Below are 17,354 nucleotides of genomic sequence, written 5' to 3'. Positions count from 1 at the left end.
AAAAGAATTGTAAAAAAGAAGATAAAAATCATATTGAAGAGGATTAAAGCAGCAGTTGCTCTGCCCTGTATTCAGGTCACAGCACCAAAAAGATGCCTAATTGACAAAATAATGCTGGGATCACGTCACCTCTTAGGTTCTGACAGCAGAGAATGTAAAGACTGAAGCAAAAATAAAAAAATAAATCGTTTTCTAGGGAAGTTTCAGAAGAGGCAAGTCACCAGATACATGGGCTAATGAACTAGGAAGAAATGTCACTGAATTGCTAATGCAATTAGCAATTATTTTTGGTAAAGTCTTAAAAAAAATTGTTTTTCTATTTTTAATTTGAGGTATGTGGTAGGTGCACAAACACAAATATTTGTCTTTTTTTTCTCTTTGGGCATATTTAGCTACCAGCACCAGGTGAGGAAGAGGATTTTGAGCAGCTTTTCAGCATCTCCAAGGACACTGGGGAGACGGGAGAGCCCGGCTCTCACAGGAGGTGATGGGCAGAAGATGAATGCAGATGTTCAAGGTGCAGGGAGAAGCTCTTCCACCATGAGATCAGTCAAGCTGGGTGCCCAGAGCTTGGGCAATTCCATCCCTGGAGGTTTTCAAGATGGATAAAGCCCTGAGCAAATTAACAGAATAAAAAGTTGGAAAAGCCCCTCAAGATCACTGAATCCCCCAGCACTGCCAAGGCCACCATTAAATCATGTCCCCAAGTGTCACTTCCACATGGCTTTTATATCCCTCCAGGGATGGGGACTCCACCACTGCCCTGGGAAGCTGTGCCAGGGCTGGAGAGCCTTTTCCAGGCAAAAATATCCAATTTAAGGATAGGATATTCAGCCTGAGGCCGTTCCCCCTGCTCCTGTCCCTGTTCCCTGGGAGCAGAGCCCAATCTCCCCTGGCTGTCCCCTCCTGTAAGGGAGTTGTGCAGAGCCACAAGGTCTCTGCAAACACACAGAAACCTGGATAATAGAATTATTTTCTTCTGTATAAAAACCTGTGAAAAAAGGAACAGAGTTAGTTCCTTTTTACAGAGGTGTTCCATAGAGAGATAGCCCAATGCCATGCTGTTAAAAAACTTCTAGAAAACAACCTCAAGTCCCCCTTTTCCATGTCACCCCTTCCTGAGTTTCCCCTCCACATTCCAACAGTGCCTGCCCTTCGCCTCCCCAGGCAGCCTGGAGAGATGTTATTCTTCTCACCAAATAAAAACCCCAAAAAAACCCCCCCTCGATTATTTATGCTGCTCTTTGAACAACACAAGCTATTGTCAGGGAGTGTTTTACAGCTCTGAATGTCACATTGAGAGTCTGGTCATGCCAGGAGAAAAGCCTGCCACTGCCATGTCCAAGCATAAATCCCTTTATTCAAAGCACCCAGAGCCCAGAGCTGGGTAAAACCTAAAAGGAAGCCAGTGGGTGTGACAGCTGCAGTTTGTACAATGACATAAAAAGGAACAGGCAAAGCTGCTTGGGTGTGGTTTTTTTGAGGTAAAAGGTAGAAAATCTGCAAGGAGCATTGTGCACTGGGTTATTCCTCAGGTGAGGCTGAGCTTGGATGCTGCTGTGGAGGAATTGCACAGAGAAGCATGGGGCTGAGCAGAGCTTCCCAGCAGGACCCAGGCAGCTTTTGCTGTCGAGAAAACCAGGCTGGCTGGACAAGAAACCCATTTCCTGCCTGATTGTGACTGTGTGAAGGGAAACAGGGAGGCAAACAAAGCCCAGCCACCTTCAGCTGGGGAGCACCCAAAACCATCGAGCCATTACAAGCCTACAAGACAAAAAAAAGTGTTCAAAAAACCCCAGTCAGGCACTTTTCCACGGTTTGTTACATTACAAGGCAAAACTGGACAGGTTGCAATCTTCCTGTGCCACGCCCCAAATGCCAGGTAGGTTTCAGGTTACTTCACCTGCAGGAATTCACTCAGAAGCGTGGCATTTCTACTGAGCTCTTAGAGCCAAACCTTTATTCTGCAGCTCTTCCCAAAGTCCTGCAAAAAAAGCATCATTTCCTTCCCCCTCCCACACCCCCGTGCACCAATAAGGAATTAGAACCAGTGTGAAATAATAAATATTTGGGAATGAGGGGGGCAATAGGAAAGGCAGTGTGGATCCATCCTTCCAGCCTCCCACTCAGGAAATGGCTTTTCAACGCTGCCTATCAAAACTCCTCCCAGTTTTGGCATCTCCACCTCTTCTCCCTGCAAAATTTATTTTAAACACTGAAGATTTTGGGATTTTTTAAACCAATTTGTGGATATTTGCAGCGTAGCCAGCATTGGCACTCATGGTTTTTCTGCTGCACATCTCATGGGTATATTTACTATCAGTAAACATCCCAGCAGTAATCCTGGATTTATTTCTTTGTCCTTCTGGTAACTCCCCCATGGCTGCACCTTCAAAGCCCAGAAATCTAGTTTGCCACCCTTCACAAGGAACCTCCAGGCATTATGATTTATCTCCTCCACAATCTCAATTCACCATGAAAATATTTGGTGAAACCCATCAGCAGCTTCCCTGATACAAGTGCGGAGACTCTACCACTACTTCTGCCCACACAATTTTCTCTAACATCCAAAAAAAGAGATGAACTGTGTGGTTTTTAAAATACAACCCCATGGTGCTCAGCACTCCTGTTCCCCTTTATCTTTGAGGTCCCCATGCATTTTCCCAGCAATGGCACCGTGCTGCTGCAAAGATCTCTTGATTTATGCAAAAAACTTGATCCCTTTTCTGCCCTTTTTGTGAGCAAAGGGTTTCTCTTTTTTCTCTGGATGCAGCCTGGTGATTAAGTGCACACTGCCACAAGCCCCATGCACTGCAGTCCTTTGCTGAAAGTCACAGGGCCTTTAGATTTCTGAGGATGAGAAGGATGTTGGGAGTACAGACACCAACAACAAAGAGAGCTACGTGCAAGCATCACCTTCAGACCTTTCTTTTTATGAGGTACTGCCTTTTATCCTGGATTTTATCAGCAGGAGCAGGGAGAGGGGCTTTGCTGAGGTCACTGGTGAGGCACAGTGCCATGATCTGCTGTGCTGGTCCATCAGGAACTGCTGCCTCCTGAGCCACGGGATGGAGAGAGGCTCTCAGCACCAGAAGGGAGGGATCTGCAGCAGGCAGGGAGTGTGGGGAGTGTCCTCAGGGAAGGGCAGGGAGGCACAAAGCACCTGCAGCTCTCACTGAGCACCTTCTGCAGCTGCAGAGCTCCTGGGATGCACTTGGGTTATTCCTCATTTCCCAGCAGTGTGAGCAAAGGGAGCCTGGGCTGAGCTCAGTAATTCCAGCCAGATCCCAAAGCCAAGAATTGCAGGGTTGTGCCAAGGCACTGATCAATGGCATTTTCTGGGTTCCCCAGCAGAGGAAAGGCACAGATCTGTAAATGCAGAGCTACATTCAAGTATCACCTTCAGACCTTCCTTTTTATGAGGTACTGCCATTTATCCTGGATTTTATCAGCAGGAGCAGGGAGAGGGGCTTTACTCAGGTCACTGGCGAGGCACAGTGCCATGATCTGCTGTGCTGGTCCATCAGGAACTGCTGCCTCCTGAGCCACGGGATGGAGAGAGGCTCTCAGCACCAGAAGGGAGTGATCTACAGCAGGCAGGGAGTGTGGGGAGTGTCCTCAGGGAAGGGCAGGGAGGTAAAAGCACCTGCAGCTCTCACTGAGCACCTTCTGCAGCTGCAGAGCTCCTGGGATGCACTTGGGTTATTCCTCATTTCCCAGCAGTGTGAGCAAAGGGAGCCTGGGCTGAGCTCAGTAATTCCAGCCAGATCCCAAAGCCAAGAATTGCAGGGTTGTGCCAAGGCACTGATCAGTGGCATTTTCTGAGCTCCCCAGCAGAGGAAAGGCACAGATCTGTAAAAGCTGGTCCAGAGGAGGCCATGGAGCTGCTCCAGGGCTGGAGCCAGGCTGGGAGAGCTGGGGGTGCTCAGCTGGAGAAGGAAATGATCCAGGGAGAGCTCAGAGCCCCCTGCAGGGCCTGAAGGGGCTCCAGGAGAGCTGGAGAGGGACTGGGAACAAGGGATGGAAGGACAGGACACAGGGAATGGCTGCCACTGCCAGAGGGCAGGGATGGATGGGATATTGGGCAGGAATTGTTCCCTGTGAGGGAGGTGAGGCCCTGGCACAGGGTGCCCAGAGCAGCTGTGGCTGCCCCTGGATCCCTGGAATGCCCAAGGCCAGGCTGGATGGGGTTGGAGCAACCTGGGATAATGAAAGGTGCTCCTGCCCATGGCAGAGGGTTGGAACTGGATGATCTTTAAGGTTCTTTTCCATCCAAGCCATTCTGTGATTGTGTAACTGGAGCCACCTCATGCCCATGGCCAGGACAAATGGAAAGAGGAGCAGCCCTGAGACCACCCTGACCCTGGGTGCTGATAATCCCTTAACTCAGGGCCCTTTGATGGGTTCCTGCTCACAAATTCTCCTCTCCCACATGTCCAGAGCAGGCCAGGGGCAGCAACACCACCTAGGGAAGAGCTTCAGTTTCCTTCTGGGCACTCAGGCTGGAGAAATGAAAAGGATTTAAAGCAGATGACAGAGTTGGTAAAAGATGATCCTTTGGTCTTAGTGGTTTGGTGTTTTTAAGCCATGTGGGATTCATCCCTCCTCAAACAGCTCTGGTGCCACAGAAATCACAAGAAGCCTGTGCCTCTTTGAGGGACAGTGCACTACTTCTCCTAATGAAAATATTATTATTGAGCTGATAAAATACTGATCAAGGGATAACCTCATTTTCTCCCACTCAATCCTTCCCCATTGCCACTGGGGTTCATGCTGGCATATGGTATTTTCATGCAGGCAGAAGGTAATGATAGGAAAGCAATTACTGGGCAACGTTTTTTAAAATACAGTAAAATATTTATGAGCAATCTAATTTATTTTCACGCCTGCTTGCTCCATGCACTGGGTCTACAACTCCACCACATTGTGGATGAGATTTTTCACAACAGACTGGAATCCAGACAGCAGAGCCTCCCAAAACCAGCACTGCTGAGCAGTGCAATTGAAAACTGTGTCCTTTGGAACAGAATCATATGAGAATCCCAGAATTTTTGGGGTGGAAAGGCCCCTAAAGCTCATCCAGTCCCACCTCCTGCCATGGGCAGGGACACCTTCCACCATCCCAGGTTGCTCCAAGCCCCATCCAGCCTGGCCTTGGACACTTCCAGGGATCCAGGAGCAGCCACAGCTTCTCTGAGCATCTTCTCCTTCTGCTTTTTTAAGGGATTGATGGATTTGAAACCAATATGAAAGCTGGTTTTTTTTTCCCCCAAATATTTTATCACTAATCCCTGGATATGGACCACAAGCTTCTCCCTGCTCTAAAAATGCAAAATTTTCAGCTTCAGCCAAGCAAAACAGAGAAACTATTACACACATGGGAGATTTCAGCATGAACATTTTAAAGCTCTGTTAAGTGACAAGGAGGAGGTTGCTGACTCAAGGTGTGTGAATATGGTGACCATAAACATCAGACCATGAGGTGCCTGTCATGGGGAGAATTTTTTGAAAGAGAAACTGAAGTTCAGCTCCTGTGGGTGTTTAAATTTCAGGTCGGTTGGTTTCTACAGTAAAAATAAAAATATTCCAAATATTCCATGTGTAAAATTGACTTGGGTGAATGCCATACTACTCTGGCCCCACAAAGAGATAAAAACTTCATTTTTATGCTCAGAACCAGAACTATTAAGGTTGGAAAAGCCCTCTGAGGTCATTGGGTCCTCTGTTCCCCCAGCAGTGCCACATCCACAGGGCTTTTAGATCCCCAGGGCTGGACCACCCTTTCCATGAAGGAATTTTCCCAATATCCAACCTATCCCTTCCTTGAGCCTGTCACGTGTCCCTTTGAGAAACCATTTCATCCCAGCTCTCCCCACAAGCCTCATAAAAGGATTTCACTGCAACAAATACCACTGCAAAGGACAAGAATGACTTAAAAATCCAAATAAAGCTCTTTTTTCTCCTTTTTTTTTTTTTACCATGTAATTGCAAATAACAAACATATCTGTGGTTCACAGAGGAGGCAATAAATTAAAGCTACACTCACAAATCAGACCAGAAAAAGATACTTTAGTCATTCAATCCACCACCCTGGGATGGCTGCAGCCCCATGGGATTCTGCTCAGTTTTGTGAAAGACTTGGAGTCCTGAATAGAGGAAGTACAACACCAAGAGCTCTCTCTGAAGTGTTTTCTTTTTTTATTTTTATAAAATGAAGCCATCCCTCTGGTGCTTCCTGAGCGCAGCCTTGTTAGTCTGGCTGGGGAAAAGCAAATGGTCTTTAGCAAATAAGCTTTTTATGTGTGAGAGGAGCACATCATAAATAAAAAGGAAGTTTCATCCCTGGCAGAGTGGTTGTGTGTGTTTTTTCTGTAACCACCCCATGATGGCTGTGACATTTTAGCTTCTAGAAAAAGAGACAGGTATTTAATATCTTTTGTGAATCACAGAGTGGTTTGGGTTGGAAGGGACCTTAAAGATCATCAGGTCCCACCCCTGCCATGGGCAGGGACACTTCCACTATCCCAGGGCGCTCCAAGCCCTGTCTAACCTGGCCTGCAACACTTTTCAACTTTAAATTCATGCAAAAAGATGCATTTTGAGCCATTAGGAAGCTGAAGACTACAAAATTTTAACTTCCTCACTGATTTTTCTGCTTTCACCAGACACTGAAGAATAAAAATAAATTTAAGAAGCCAATTTTTTTCATTTTTCATTGAGCTGTACCCCTCAACCAATGCATTAGGTGCCTATTTCATAGCTTTGGTGAACAGAACTATTTTAAGAATGGTCACTAAACAAAACAAGTTGAGGGTTTGGGTGTTGCAGCGGTTTGGGGTTTTAATTTCTGGGGCTTTTTTTATTTTGAGGACAAGAGGAAATGACCTCAAGTTGCACCAGGGGAGGTTTAAATTGGATATGAGGGAAAATTTCTCCATGGAAAGGGTTGTCCAGCCCTGGTAGAGCTGCCCAGGGCAGTGATGGATTCACACTCTTGGAGGGATTTAAAGCCAAGTGGATGTGGCACTTGGGGACATGGGTTAGTGGTGGCCTTGGCAGTGCTGGCTTCAATGATCTTAGAGGCATTTTCCAACCCAAACAATTCTGTAATTCTGTAATTCTATGAAGGAAAAAAGCCCTGTAACCACAAAGCCATGAACTCTGCACTAGTTTCCACTGCATTTCCAGAACACATGTCCAAAGAGACACATTTTGGGAGAATTAAAGACGTTTTGCCAGAGATGGGTTTGAATAAATACAAAGTGAGCTGTTCCTGTCCCTCAGCTGGGTGTAGGTCTGTACAGACAGATCTGGTTTCACACCAAGTCCATCCATTAGGATTCTCAGGACTTTCCAGCATGGTATAAACAGGAGAAAACCCCAAAACTTGACTGAATGAGCTTTTGGAGTGGTCTGGGCTGCAACTGAAGCCACCTCCCCACACACAGATGTGACAGCACCACAATAGAATGAATAATTCCTCCCGACCCAAGGACAGCACTGAGAGCCTAAATTAGGAACACGAAAGCCATTAACATGACCAATTAACCTCTGCCCCACCCTCCCCACGCCACATAAAAGCCGACCTAACAATCCCCAAGATAACATTGTGTGTCAGAAATATCACACACAGGAATACAGCAGTGCCTGCCTTGTTTCCTGGCCTGGGAGAGCTGCTATAAATGCAGAGCATTGAGAAATCCTGCAGGATTTCAAGCTGGAAGTTGGTTGCAAACATTCCTGGTTTGCTCTTGGAATTTATAATCAGGCTCCTAAAACCCTTTGGGTTCTCCAGGCAACACCATGTCAAGGTGCTGCTTTGAGTTCTAGACTGTGTGGTTCAGAATTTAATTTTTTTTTGGTGGAATTTAATTGTTTTTGGTGGATTTTTTTTTTTTGGTGGAATTTAATTTTTCTTTTCTTTCCACCCCAGGGATATAAAAGCTGGATGTTGAGAAGACAATAATTAATTTTATAATAAATAAATAAATAAATAAATAAATAAATAAATCTAAATATTAATATATAATATATATTAAATAGATAAATATATATTTTAAATATAAATAATTATTTTTATAATAAATAGAAAAAAGTAAATAAATAACTATATATATTAATATATATAAATATATGTTAAATATATAAATTATAAATGCATATTAAATATATATAAATAATTAATCTTAGAATAAATAAAGAAATAAATAAAATTTTTGGGTGGAATTTAATTTTTTTGGGTGGAATTTAATTTTTCCTTTCTTTTCATTCCAGAGATATAAAAGCTGGATGTGGAGAAGACAACAATTAATTCCAAAATAAATAAACAAATAAATAAACAAATAAATAAATAAATAAATAAAATTAATATATATTAAATATATATAAATATATACTAAACATATATAAATAATTAATTTTAGAATAAATAAATAATGATAAATAAATATCTATTAATATATATAAATATATATTAAATAGATATAGATATAAATATATATAAAATAATTAATTTTAGAATAAAAAATGAATAAATAAATAAATAAATTTTTTTGGGGGATAGAATTTAATTTCTTTGGGTGGAATTTAATTTTTCTTTTCACCCCAGGGATATAAAAGTTGGATGTGGAGAAGACAATCAAAGCAAGCAGAATTGGTGTGTTTGTGATTTTTGATGCACATTTCATTGCTAAGGGAACCTAAACCAAAACCATCTTGGCTTTTGGAGGCTCTCCAGCAGAGTCAAGAGGACAGATATTCAGGAGATTTTAGGGAATTTCTTCATGGAAAAGGTTGTTAAGCACTGCAGGAGGCTGCCCAGGGAGGTGGTGGAGATCCATCCCTGGAGATGTTCAGGGAATGGCTGCAGATGGCACTTGGTGCTCAGGTCTGGGTCACAAGGTGGGAATTGGACTCAATAACCTTGGAGATCTTTTCCAACCCAAATGATTCTGTGATTTTTCATTAACTCAGCTATTGCATTACACATAATTCAGAGGTTTGGGTCTCCAACCTGGCCAGCCTCCAGGGAAATCTCAAAAATTCCCAGAAACCTCCACACCCTCGTGCCCATGCCCTCAGTCCATGGCATTCTCCCTCCTGGTGGAAGCCAGGAACATGAAATTTTTGCAAGGAGAATTTCCTTGCAAGAAAATTCCCCCAAATAATCCCCCACCCCTTTCGAGAGAATTTGAACTGCCCTGATGACAAATTTGAGGAGCGTAAAGGATTCCTCTCTCTCAGCAAAGCCCAAAGATGTGGCACCTGACAAACACACAGAATTTTGAACTCCTGTGTTCATGAAAAGAATTTATCTCAATGAAGCCTTCTCCAGTCAGTATTTCCAGGTACCACCACCAGCAGCTTTTAGTTCTAAGTTCTTTTTTAGTTCTAAGTTCTTTTCCACCAAACCCAGACCAAAATTAAAAGCAATACTTTCACTCATTTTGGTTCCACTGTAATAAAAATGAACAGATGTCAGTGACCCACACAGACAGTGCTGGAGAAGGGCTTCTCCAAAATGAAAACAACATTTTTTTACATCCTCAGTGATGCTGAAAGCTGTTGGCATCTTAATTTTATCCTTGTGGTGACCCGTGGGCTTAGACCTCTCCTTAGTTTCACCCTCACTTTCTCTCCATGAAAAGCCACAATTTCCCTCCTCCTACCTCCCTTAAGGTATTTTATGAACAAATAATTTTAGTAATATATTTTATAATAAGATATTTTAATAAAAATATTTTAATAAAATACATAAGAAACTTAAATTAAAATTTAATTTAAATAATTTTATAAATTATAATAATTTTGAAACTATTTTCTTGAAAGTTGGGCTTTTTCCCCCTGCCACTGCCATGCCAGTTGTTTGCCAAGGACCCCACAGACCCATCCCCAGAGGAAGACCATCCTCCCAGGAATTTTCCAAGGGTGAAGCTGAGCACCAGCCAGCCCTGAACAATAAATATTCCCTCATTAGTATGCTGAGCCACATTAGTTCTGCTGCTCACACAGCCAAAGCATCAAAGTGGGGCTGAATCTTCAATTTCACACTTTGCAACGTGACGCATCAGACACTCCCGGGGCTCTGGGTGCCAGTGGGGGATTCACAGAGAGTCTGAGATGTGTGAGGTGCTGCTGGTAAATCTGCAGTGTGAAAGAGGCAGCACGTGCCTGTGAGGGAAGGGGATGAAGTCATCCTCAATAAAATTGGGGTTAAGGCAGCGGAAGGGCAAAGTGACTGCCCAGCATCACACTGGAGGCTTTGGTAGCACCATGACCTCATTTGAGGAGTTGGTAACATCCTTGTGGGGGTTTTAGTTGTTGGTATTTTGGGTCTGGATTGAAGGCACTTGAGAGGGTAGTTCATGTTTGGACTCAGGTGTTTATTATTTTTTATCAGTAAAACTGTCTCACTACCGTGAGTTTTGCAGCTTTTCATTAGAAGGTACAAAATGGCCAACAATCTCTTGTTCCAATATTTTTTAAGACTAAACTATCCAATTAAGAACTGACACCTGGATTATTTTTTCTTTTAACCCAATAACTGAACCCAAAGAGCCCCCAATGAGGACTTTTCTGTCCAATTACAAAATGCCACCCAAACCCATGAAGAAGGAGGAAGAAGCAGCATGAAGAAGAAACCCAGGATGACACCCTGTGCCCTCCATCTTGCTTCCATCCACAACATACCAAAAATCCCAAAACCTCAATTTCTCACCAAGGGATACACCTACACTGCTCTCTATAACCTGTTTCACACTTTTGTGGATTCCAGTCTATCTTGAGCTCTAGAAAATTTTCTCCATGAATGAGGGTGAAAGTCAGTGCTTCCCTGGGGGTCAGGGCCCCCCAGAGCTGACAGAGAAATATTCCCAGTGCTCTGGGTTTCCACACATCCTAAAAATCAGACATGGATTACCTAAGAAGTAAATTTAGACTGCAGAATTTGCATTGAGTCTGGGAAGTCTCAAGGTCTCTCCACCCAGCCCCTCCCCCCACTGCTACTCAGTTTTCACAGAATTTGCAAGATTTGAAGATTTTGAAATTTCTCAAACATTGCTGGAAATGCCTGGGGGTTATTTGGGATGGAGGGGCCTATAAACACAAACTGTGTCCTGTTACTGCTCTCCTGTTTTTAGGAAATGAGTTTTAAGAACACAACATGTTACTCAACACTGCAAGAAAACTCTGAATGATGCTGCCATGGCTGCATGTACTTATCAAATGCATTTCAGCTGATTTTTGCACTGGGAACTTTTTCTCCCTATGGAAAACAGAATTCCTCCAAGAAGACAACATCAGCCTTGATGATTAGAACAGAGAAAGACCAACCAAGGCCAGGGAATGCTTTCCTATACTCAAAAATGAAGCAAAAAGGTGCCAGGGATGGATGGCCACAGATCCCAAATACTCCACTGGCAGCACCATTCCTCAATACATGAGCAGCATTATGGTTTTAGAGGCTTTGGAGGCATTGCACAGATTAATCCCACAAAGTAATGATCTCACAGTGAAGTGCTGAGCTGGAATTAAAGAGATTAATGCTCAGGTCCCTGCTCTCAAAGTTCTCACCCTTGGGGAAGTCATATCAACTCCTGCATCTCTCCTCCCCACAAAACCTCCTTTGAATCACTGATTGCAGAACCTGAGTGCAGATGCCAGAGGGAAAGACCATTCCAAAGGCTTTTTAAAAAATTATTATTTTTTCCTTAATACCCGCTGTGAGGCATTGTCTTGTTTAATTCATGATTCTTTGAAGAAAGATTTGCCATCTTAAGGGAATAAAAACAAGTCTGTGTTATCTTTTTTAAAAACATCATATGTTTTTGGTGAAGTCTAGGCATGAACAAATACTCACATGGACCTCCCAAAAACTGCAAATTCAGGTAATAATGAGTGGATAGGACACGGTTACAATGGGTTTGGAGACTCAAGGGTTGGGTCAAGCAAAATTCTGAAGTTAGCAGAGCATTTTTTGACCTAAATTCCCTCAGAAACAGAAGGGGAATACTGTCCCATATAGCTTTATGTATTTTTGACTCCCACTGCTGAATCCCTTCAGACTTTGGTTATTCTGGAGTTAAAAGTTAGGCTTTCCTTTAATTTTCCAAGCTCACATAACAGAAAATAAGACATTAACTGTCTTATTTTATGGCTTTTTCCCATTGCCCAAAACACAAAATTCAGGCCGGGTTTTGGTGAGGATGGGAAGAAATGGGAAAGCATTTAGGTGGAAAAAGAACAACAAAGTTCAGTCATGCACAAAATGCTTTTTATTTCTTGTATTTTTTTAATCAAAACTCAAAATTTCTGTGAAGAATTTGCCATGGGACAATAGCTGTGCTCTGGTGGTGACATCTATGCCATGCACAGAGCTCACAGTCACAACTGAGACATCTCCAACCACAGACACCAAACCTTCCTGCCCACACTGCACCTGAAACTGCACTGGGAGGCCTCAGAAATCCCACAGGACTCCAACCAATCTCCAGTTGCCTTGGAAGTGTAATTAACTGCAATTGCCTTTGTGATTTTATCTGCATTTTCTCAGGTTCTGGGCAATTTGGGAAAGCTGTCTGTGTACCTACAGGTGAGAATGCACACCAGAGCGTGCACCTACTTGTCTGGAGCTACCAACTTCCCAGTGGATCTGCTTTTCTCAGGGCCTCCTTGGAGAATGAAACTTAGGGAAGAACCCATTCTTTGGGAAATTCTCCTTCTTATCCTGTAAAGTCACTGATAAAAAGATTTCTGGTCCTGCTGGTGCTATGAGCTCCAATCAAGGGAGTGTTCAAGCTCAGCTTGGCTCCTCTAGGCTCAAGCTCTGTGCTTTCCACAAGGTTTTCTGACAAATTGCTCTCACAGGGATTAAAAAAAAAAAAAGATGCTGAGCTGGCCCTTGCAGTAAGAAAGAGATTTTTCCTTCCTTCTCCACATAAATTTTATAGTTTCCTTAAAAAAAATAGAAAGAAGGGATTCAGAGAGAGCAATGGGGAACAGAAAAAAGGGGAAAGTTTGACCTGGGTGAAGGGGTAATTGATACTCCAAGCTCCAGCTTCACCCATTTTCAACTAATCACAAAATCAGGGGATGGTTTCAGGGAATTCTCAGGCTGGATGGGGCTTGGAGCAACCTGGTCTAGTGCAGGATGTCCCTGTGTTGAAGCAGATGGTCTCTAAGGTCCTTTCCAATCCAAAGCATTTCATGATTTTATGAAAATTCTTGCCCCTGTAAGGAAGGTTCAGCACTAGCTCCATTCAAAAATACAGATTAGGTGTAGTCAATGAGTTGGAGAAATCCATCCAAAAAATTAGAGAGCTGTTTCAGTCTGAAAAACTTCCCTAGTCAGTGGAAAATTCAGCTTTGCTACAAAGTCAGAGGGAAGTGGAAGTTTCTGAGCCAGCCCAGGCAGGAGTTTGCCCGTACACCCCAAGGAGAAAGGCCAAGAATGAAGCATCTGAACACAGCCCTGCCAAAACCTCCCTGGTTTTATCATCCTGAGTTCAAACCCAGACCTCCTGTCCTGCTGTTCACACTGCACACTGAAGGGTTTCCAAGAAATGTTTCTTGGCAGCAATCCCAAAAAACCTGACTTCCGACCCGCTGCGGGAGCAGAGGTGGCTCCTCTGCGGGTTTTGGAAGCTGAATTTCCAAAGAAATTCCAGCATTTCTGAACAAGGCTCTTGATTTTCTCAAACAAAACTATTTCTGTGAGCCTAATTCAGAGCTGGTGGTCTAAGGACCTGGAGAAGATGATCCTGCCCACATTCCCATTTCAGGTTTTGCATGGCATCAGGAATGCTTCCCACCTACCCTTCATGTAAACCTGCTGGGATCATGAAAATAATTATGATGGAAAATGTGTGAACCCAGATTTTAGAAGGAATTTCTTGACTCTGAGAGCAGTGAGGCCCTGGCACAGGATGCCCAGAGCAGCTGTGGTTGCTCCTGGATCCCTGGAAGTGCCCAAGGCCAGGCTGGAAGGGGCTTGGAGCAACCTGGGATGGTGGAAGGTGTCCCTGCCATGGCAGGGGTGGAATGAGGGGTGACCTTTAAAGAACCTTTCCAACAAAATATTCTACAATTCTCACTCATACCCTCTGGGACAGATAGCACCTCTCTGGTGGTGGGTCTGTTCCTACCTCTCACCCTCCTTCCCCTCCTCCAGGAATGCCAATTTTTCAAGCCAATTTTGATTTGAGACCATCATGATCTCTACAGAGTGCTTGGACCACAATGATGTCCAGGATCCCAAGGTTTCCAATTGCACAAGAAGAACCTTTTTAGGGTATAATCAACATCTCAGATCTAAATTCAGAAGTGTTTTCACCTGTGCTCTGCAAACACAGGCTCCCTGCTCTGCCAGCACTGCTGCTGCTCTGCCTGAGCTGGAATAAATGTGTGACACTGCTGAAAGGGCTGACAGAAAGAAGACAGCAACTTGTGACAAGTGAATGTGACCAGTGCAAACAAAGCCCAGAAATCTGAGTGGGCAGCTTTGTATGGGTTTCATGCATCACTTTCCCCCCACATAATCCAAATGTGAATGCTCTGGCCCTGTGACACCAATCAGGAAGTGATGGATAATGAAACACAAGCAGAAATGGCTGCACAAGCCCTTTCAGCTCCATCAGCTGCTTCATAACCATCATTTTAGAGAGAGAAAAAACACTCAGCCCAAAATGTCTGTCCAGTAGCCCACAGGAGTCAAGAGGCTCTGGGCATGCTGGATACCTCTGATACTCCATCTCTGAATCCCACCTAGAATCCCACACCACACGAGGTGGTGAACATGTCCCATGACCTCAGGGTGGACTTTGCTGTCTTATTCCTAAAGGATTCTGTTGAAGAAGCTGCTGTTTTAATCAAAATTTTAAAAGAAAAGTGCTGTGGGACTATTTCACTTCATCCAACAGAGTCACATCCACATGGAGCTTCATCATGCAAGACAAATCACTGACATACAAACAATATTTTTGGGACCATTTCACCTGGCCAGTCACAGCAGTGGCCACACTGATCATCCCATGACTACTCCTCTTCACGTGGCTCCAGGCACATCCTGCCAATCCCAGCAGCTCCAGGATTCCAGCTGGCCACTGAATTCCAACCCCAAACAGCTCAGAAGCCCTGATAGGCACATCCAAGCTCTTGCTTCTCTAAAAAAAGCCTTTTCTTATACTAGCAAAAACTTAAAAATAAATGGAGTTTAGTCTATTAATGTTTATGCTGAGCATCACATATTAATTAATTCTGAGACTTCAGTCTCATTGAATTTATTCATTTTCTGGGATCTATGGAGAAAACAGGCACCAAAGACAAAGTCTTTCCCCTAGGACAGTTGGCCACTTCTTAAAAATTATAATAATAAAAACCTATGTAAATGTAAAATTAGTAAATTATAATCATAGAATACCTGAGTTGGAAGGGACCCACAAGGATCATCCAAGTCCAACTCCTGGCCCTCCAAGGACAACTCTAATTACTGGGATTCATTCAGCTGTTGACCTCAAGAGGAGTTTTCCCCAAATTAAAAAGTGAGCAAGGAAAAAAAATTTTAAAAACAACTTACAAATACAGGTAACAAAACACAGCATGAAATTCAGTGAAGTACAGAGAGGAACACACACAAACAGATGTGAAACTCACTGCTAAATATCACACAGATTCCAAGGGAAGGATTTAGTCAACCCTAAAAGTTGGGATTGGCTTCAGTTTGGCACTGAGGTATCAAATCAGATTTCCAATGAGTTCAAAGAATTTTCATAGGAAACCATAAATTGGTTAAGTTTGTGAAGCAGGCAGTGTCAGCTGGACTCTGTGTGGAGGCTTTAGGGAAATATCAAACCACAAATACAAACTACTTCTCCAGCCAGGGTGAACCTGTGAAAGCCACAGCAACATGAAATGCTTGAGGAAAAGACCTTGTTGATACAAATCCCAGCTTTCACAGGCACATCTCCCTTTGCTGCTCCAGCAGCACCATCCCAGCACTGAATCCACCTGGGCTGGAACGAGTCCTCCCAAACACCCAACAAGAAATCTTACAGTAGGGTTTTTATTTTTCATTTCTAAAAGCATTCTTCAGTCTTTTCCACAGGTTAGACCACGGGAAGAACTTTGACCAGAAAAACTTCCCACAGACTCGCTGATGGATGTTGGGTTTTAATTCACCAATGTCCTGAGTAACACTTCTTACTCTGGAACCTTCCTTCTTACTCCATGGCCTTCCTTTCCTTAGAAAGACTTTGTTTTTTTTCTTTACCCCTCCTTTATAAATCATTCATGCAAGAATTCATGCCCATCTGCACCAAAGTAAGAAAATATTTCAGTCTAATACGAATTCAGTATACTTTAGTCTAATACTGGTTTGAATAGACAACAAAAAGAAATTTATCGAAAATTTTCTTCAAAATAGTGCAAATATTGATGCCCAAACTCTACTTATGACACAACCCAGAAGTTTCAAAAATGAAAGATTCTTTAAAGGTAAATGGAGACAAAACACTGGATTTATCCAAGGTTGCACCAAAACAAAGCCAACACAAAGAAGATTGAGCTCATTAGGATTGAACAAGGGAACAATGGAGTGCAGATTTCTCATGGAGGATTGAGGGATGTGAACCCATGAGGAGGCTGCACCCCCTGGAACCTCCAAAGGCTGCACCAACACCAGCTCCACACCCCAAACACCTCAGCCATGCCTCCACTGTACCTTGGAAGGGACCTTCATTCACCTCTTCGCCTCCCCGACGCCACAGCCAAAGCTTTTTCTGAGTAAAACCAAACCAGGAGGATGAGGAGCACACAATCAATCCTTGTTAAGGCTGATGATTATTCTCAAAGCACCCTGGAAGAGAGGAACACCCAGTGAGTGGCTTGTGCCAGGGTGAAACAGCCTTTTCTGCCCCAAATGCTTGGGTTCTGCTGTGGAGGACTGAGATTGTCCCAGCTATTATTGTAGTCCTCATATAAAATAAGTTTATCCAAGTATTCCAAGCTCAGCTTGCAGAAGACAGGGAGATGGTCAAGGAGAAGACTGAAGACCACAGCTCATATTTCAGGGAATAACCCACAGCCTGCTAATACAGCAGCAGTTAATTAACAACAAAAAAAAATGAGTCTTAAATTGTTCTGTTTTGCAGAGAGGACACCAAAGAACACACACCACTTGGCCTGAAGCTGGAATGATCTCATTTTCTGCAAGATTTTACATCCAAATCTAGATTGCTGCCTTAAAAATGCCCTTATTTTTGGAGAGGAAAGTGAAGGTTTGTGGGCAGCAGCCAGGTACTCATCAGGCCAGCCAGCACCAGTGGGAAGAGAGGACAAACCTCTGGACAGCACAAACCCTT

At 43.4% G+C, this 17,354-nt stretch overlaps 1 protein-coding gene across 1 annotated transcript in view; it reads right to left on the bottom strand.

Moving 5' to 3' along the window:
* The window catches only part of PTPRA (protein tyrosine phosphatase receptor type A), a 132,965-nt gene that overhangs the window by 85,242 nt on the left and 30,369 nt on the right, over positions 1–17,354 (bottom strand). The window contains exon 2 of the mRNA XM_054293294.1: positions 16,715–16,849. The gene's annotated coding sequence lies outside the window, so the exon portion shown is untranslated. The remainder of the gene's footprint in view (positions 1–16,714; positions 16,850–17,354) is intronic.

This window comes from Melozone crissalis, unplaced genomic scaffold, assembly GCF_028551555.1.
Source record: "Melozone crissalis strain CALT ecotype California unplaced genomic scaffold, PUWL_Pcris_2 ptg000132l_1, whole genome shotgun sequence".
Lineage (NCBI taxonomy): Eukaryota > Metazoa > Chordata > Aves > Passeriformes > Passerellidae > Melozone > Melozone crissalis.
Note: the sequence above shows the minus strand (reverse complement) of the source record. Positions and strands in the feature narration are given on the sequence as shown.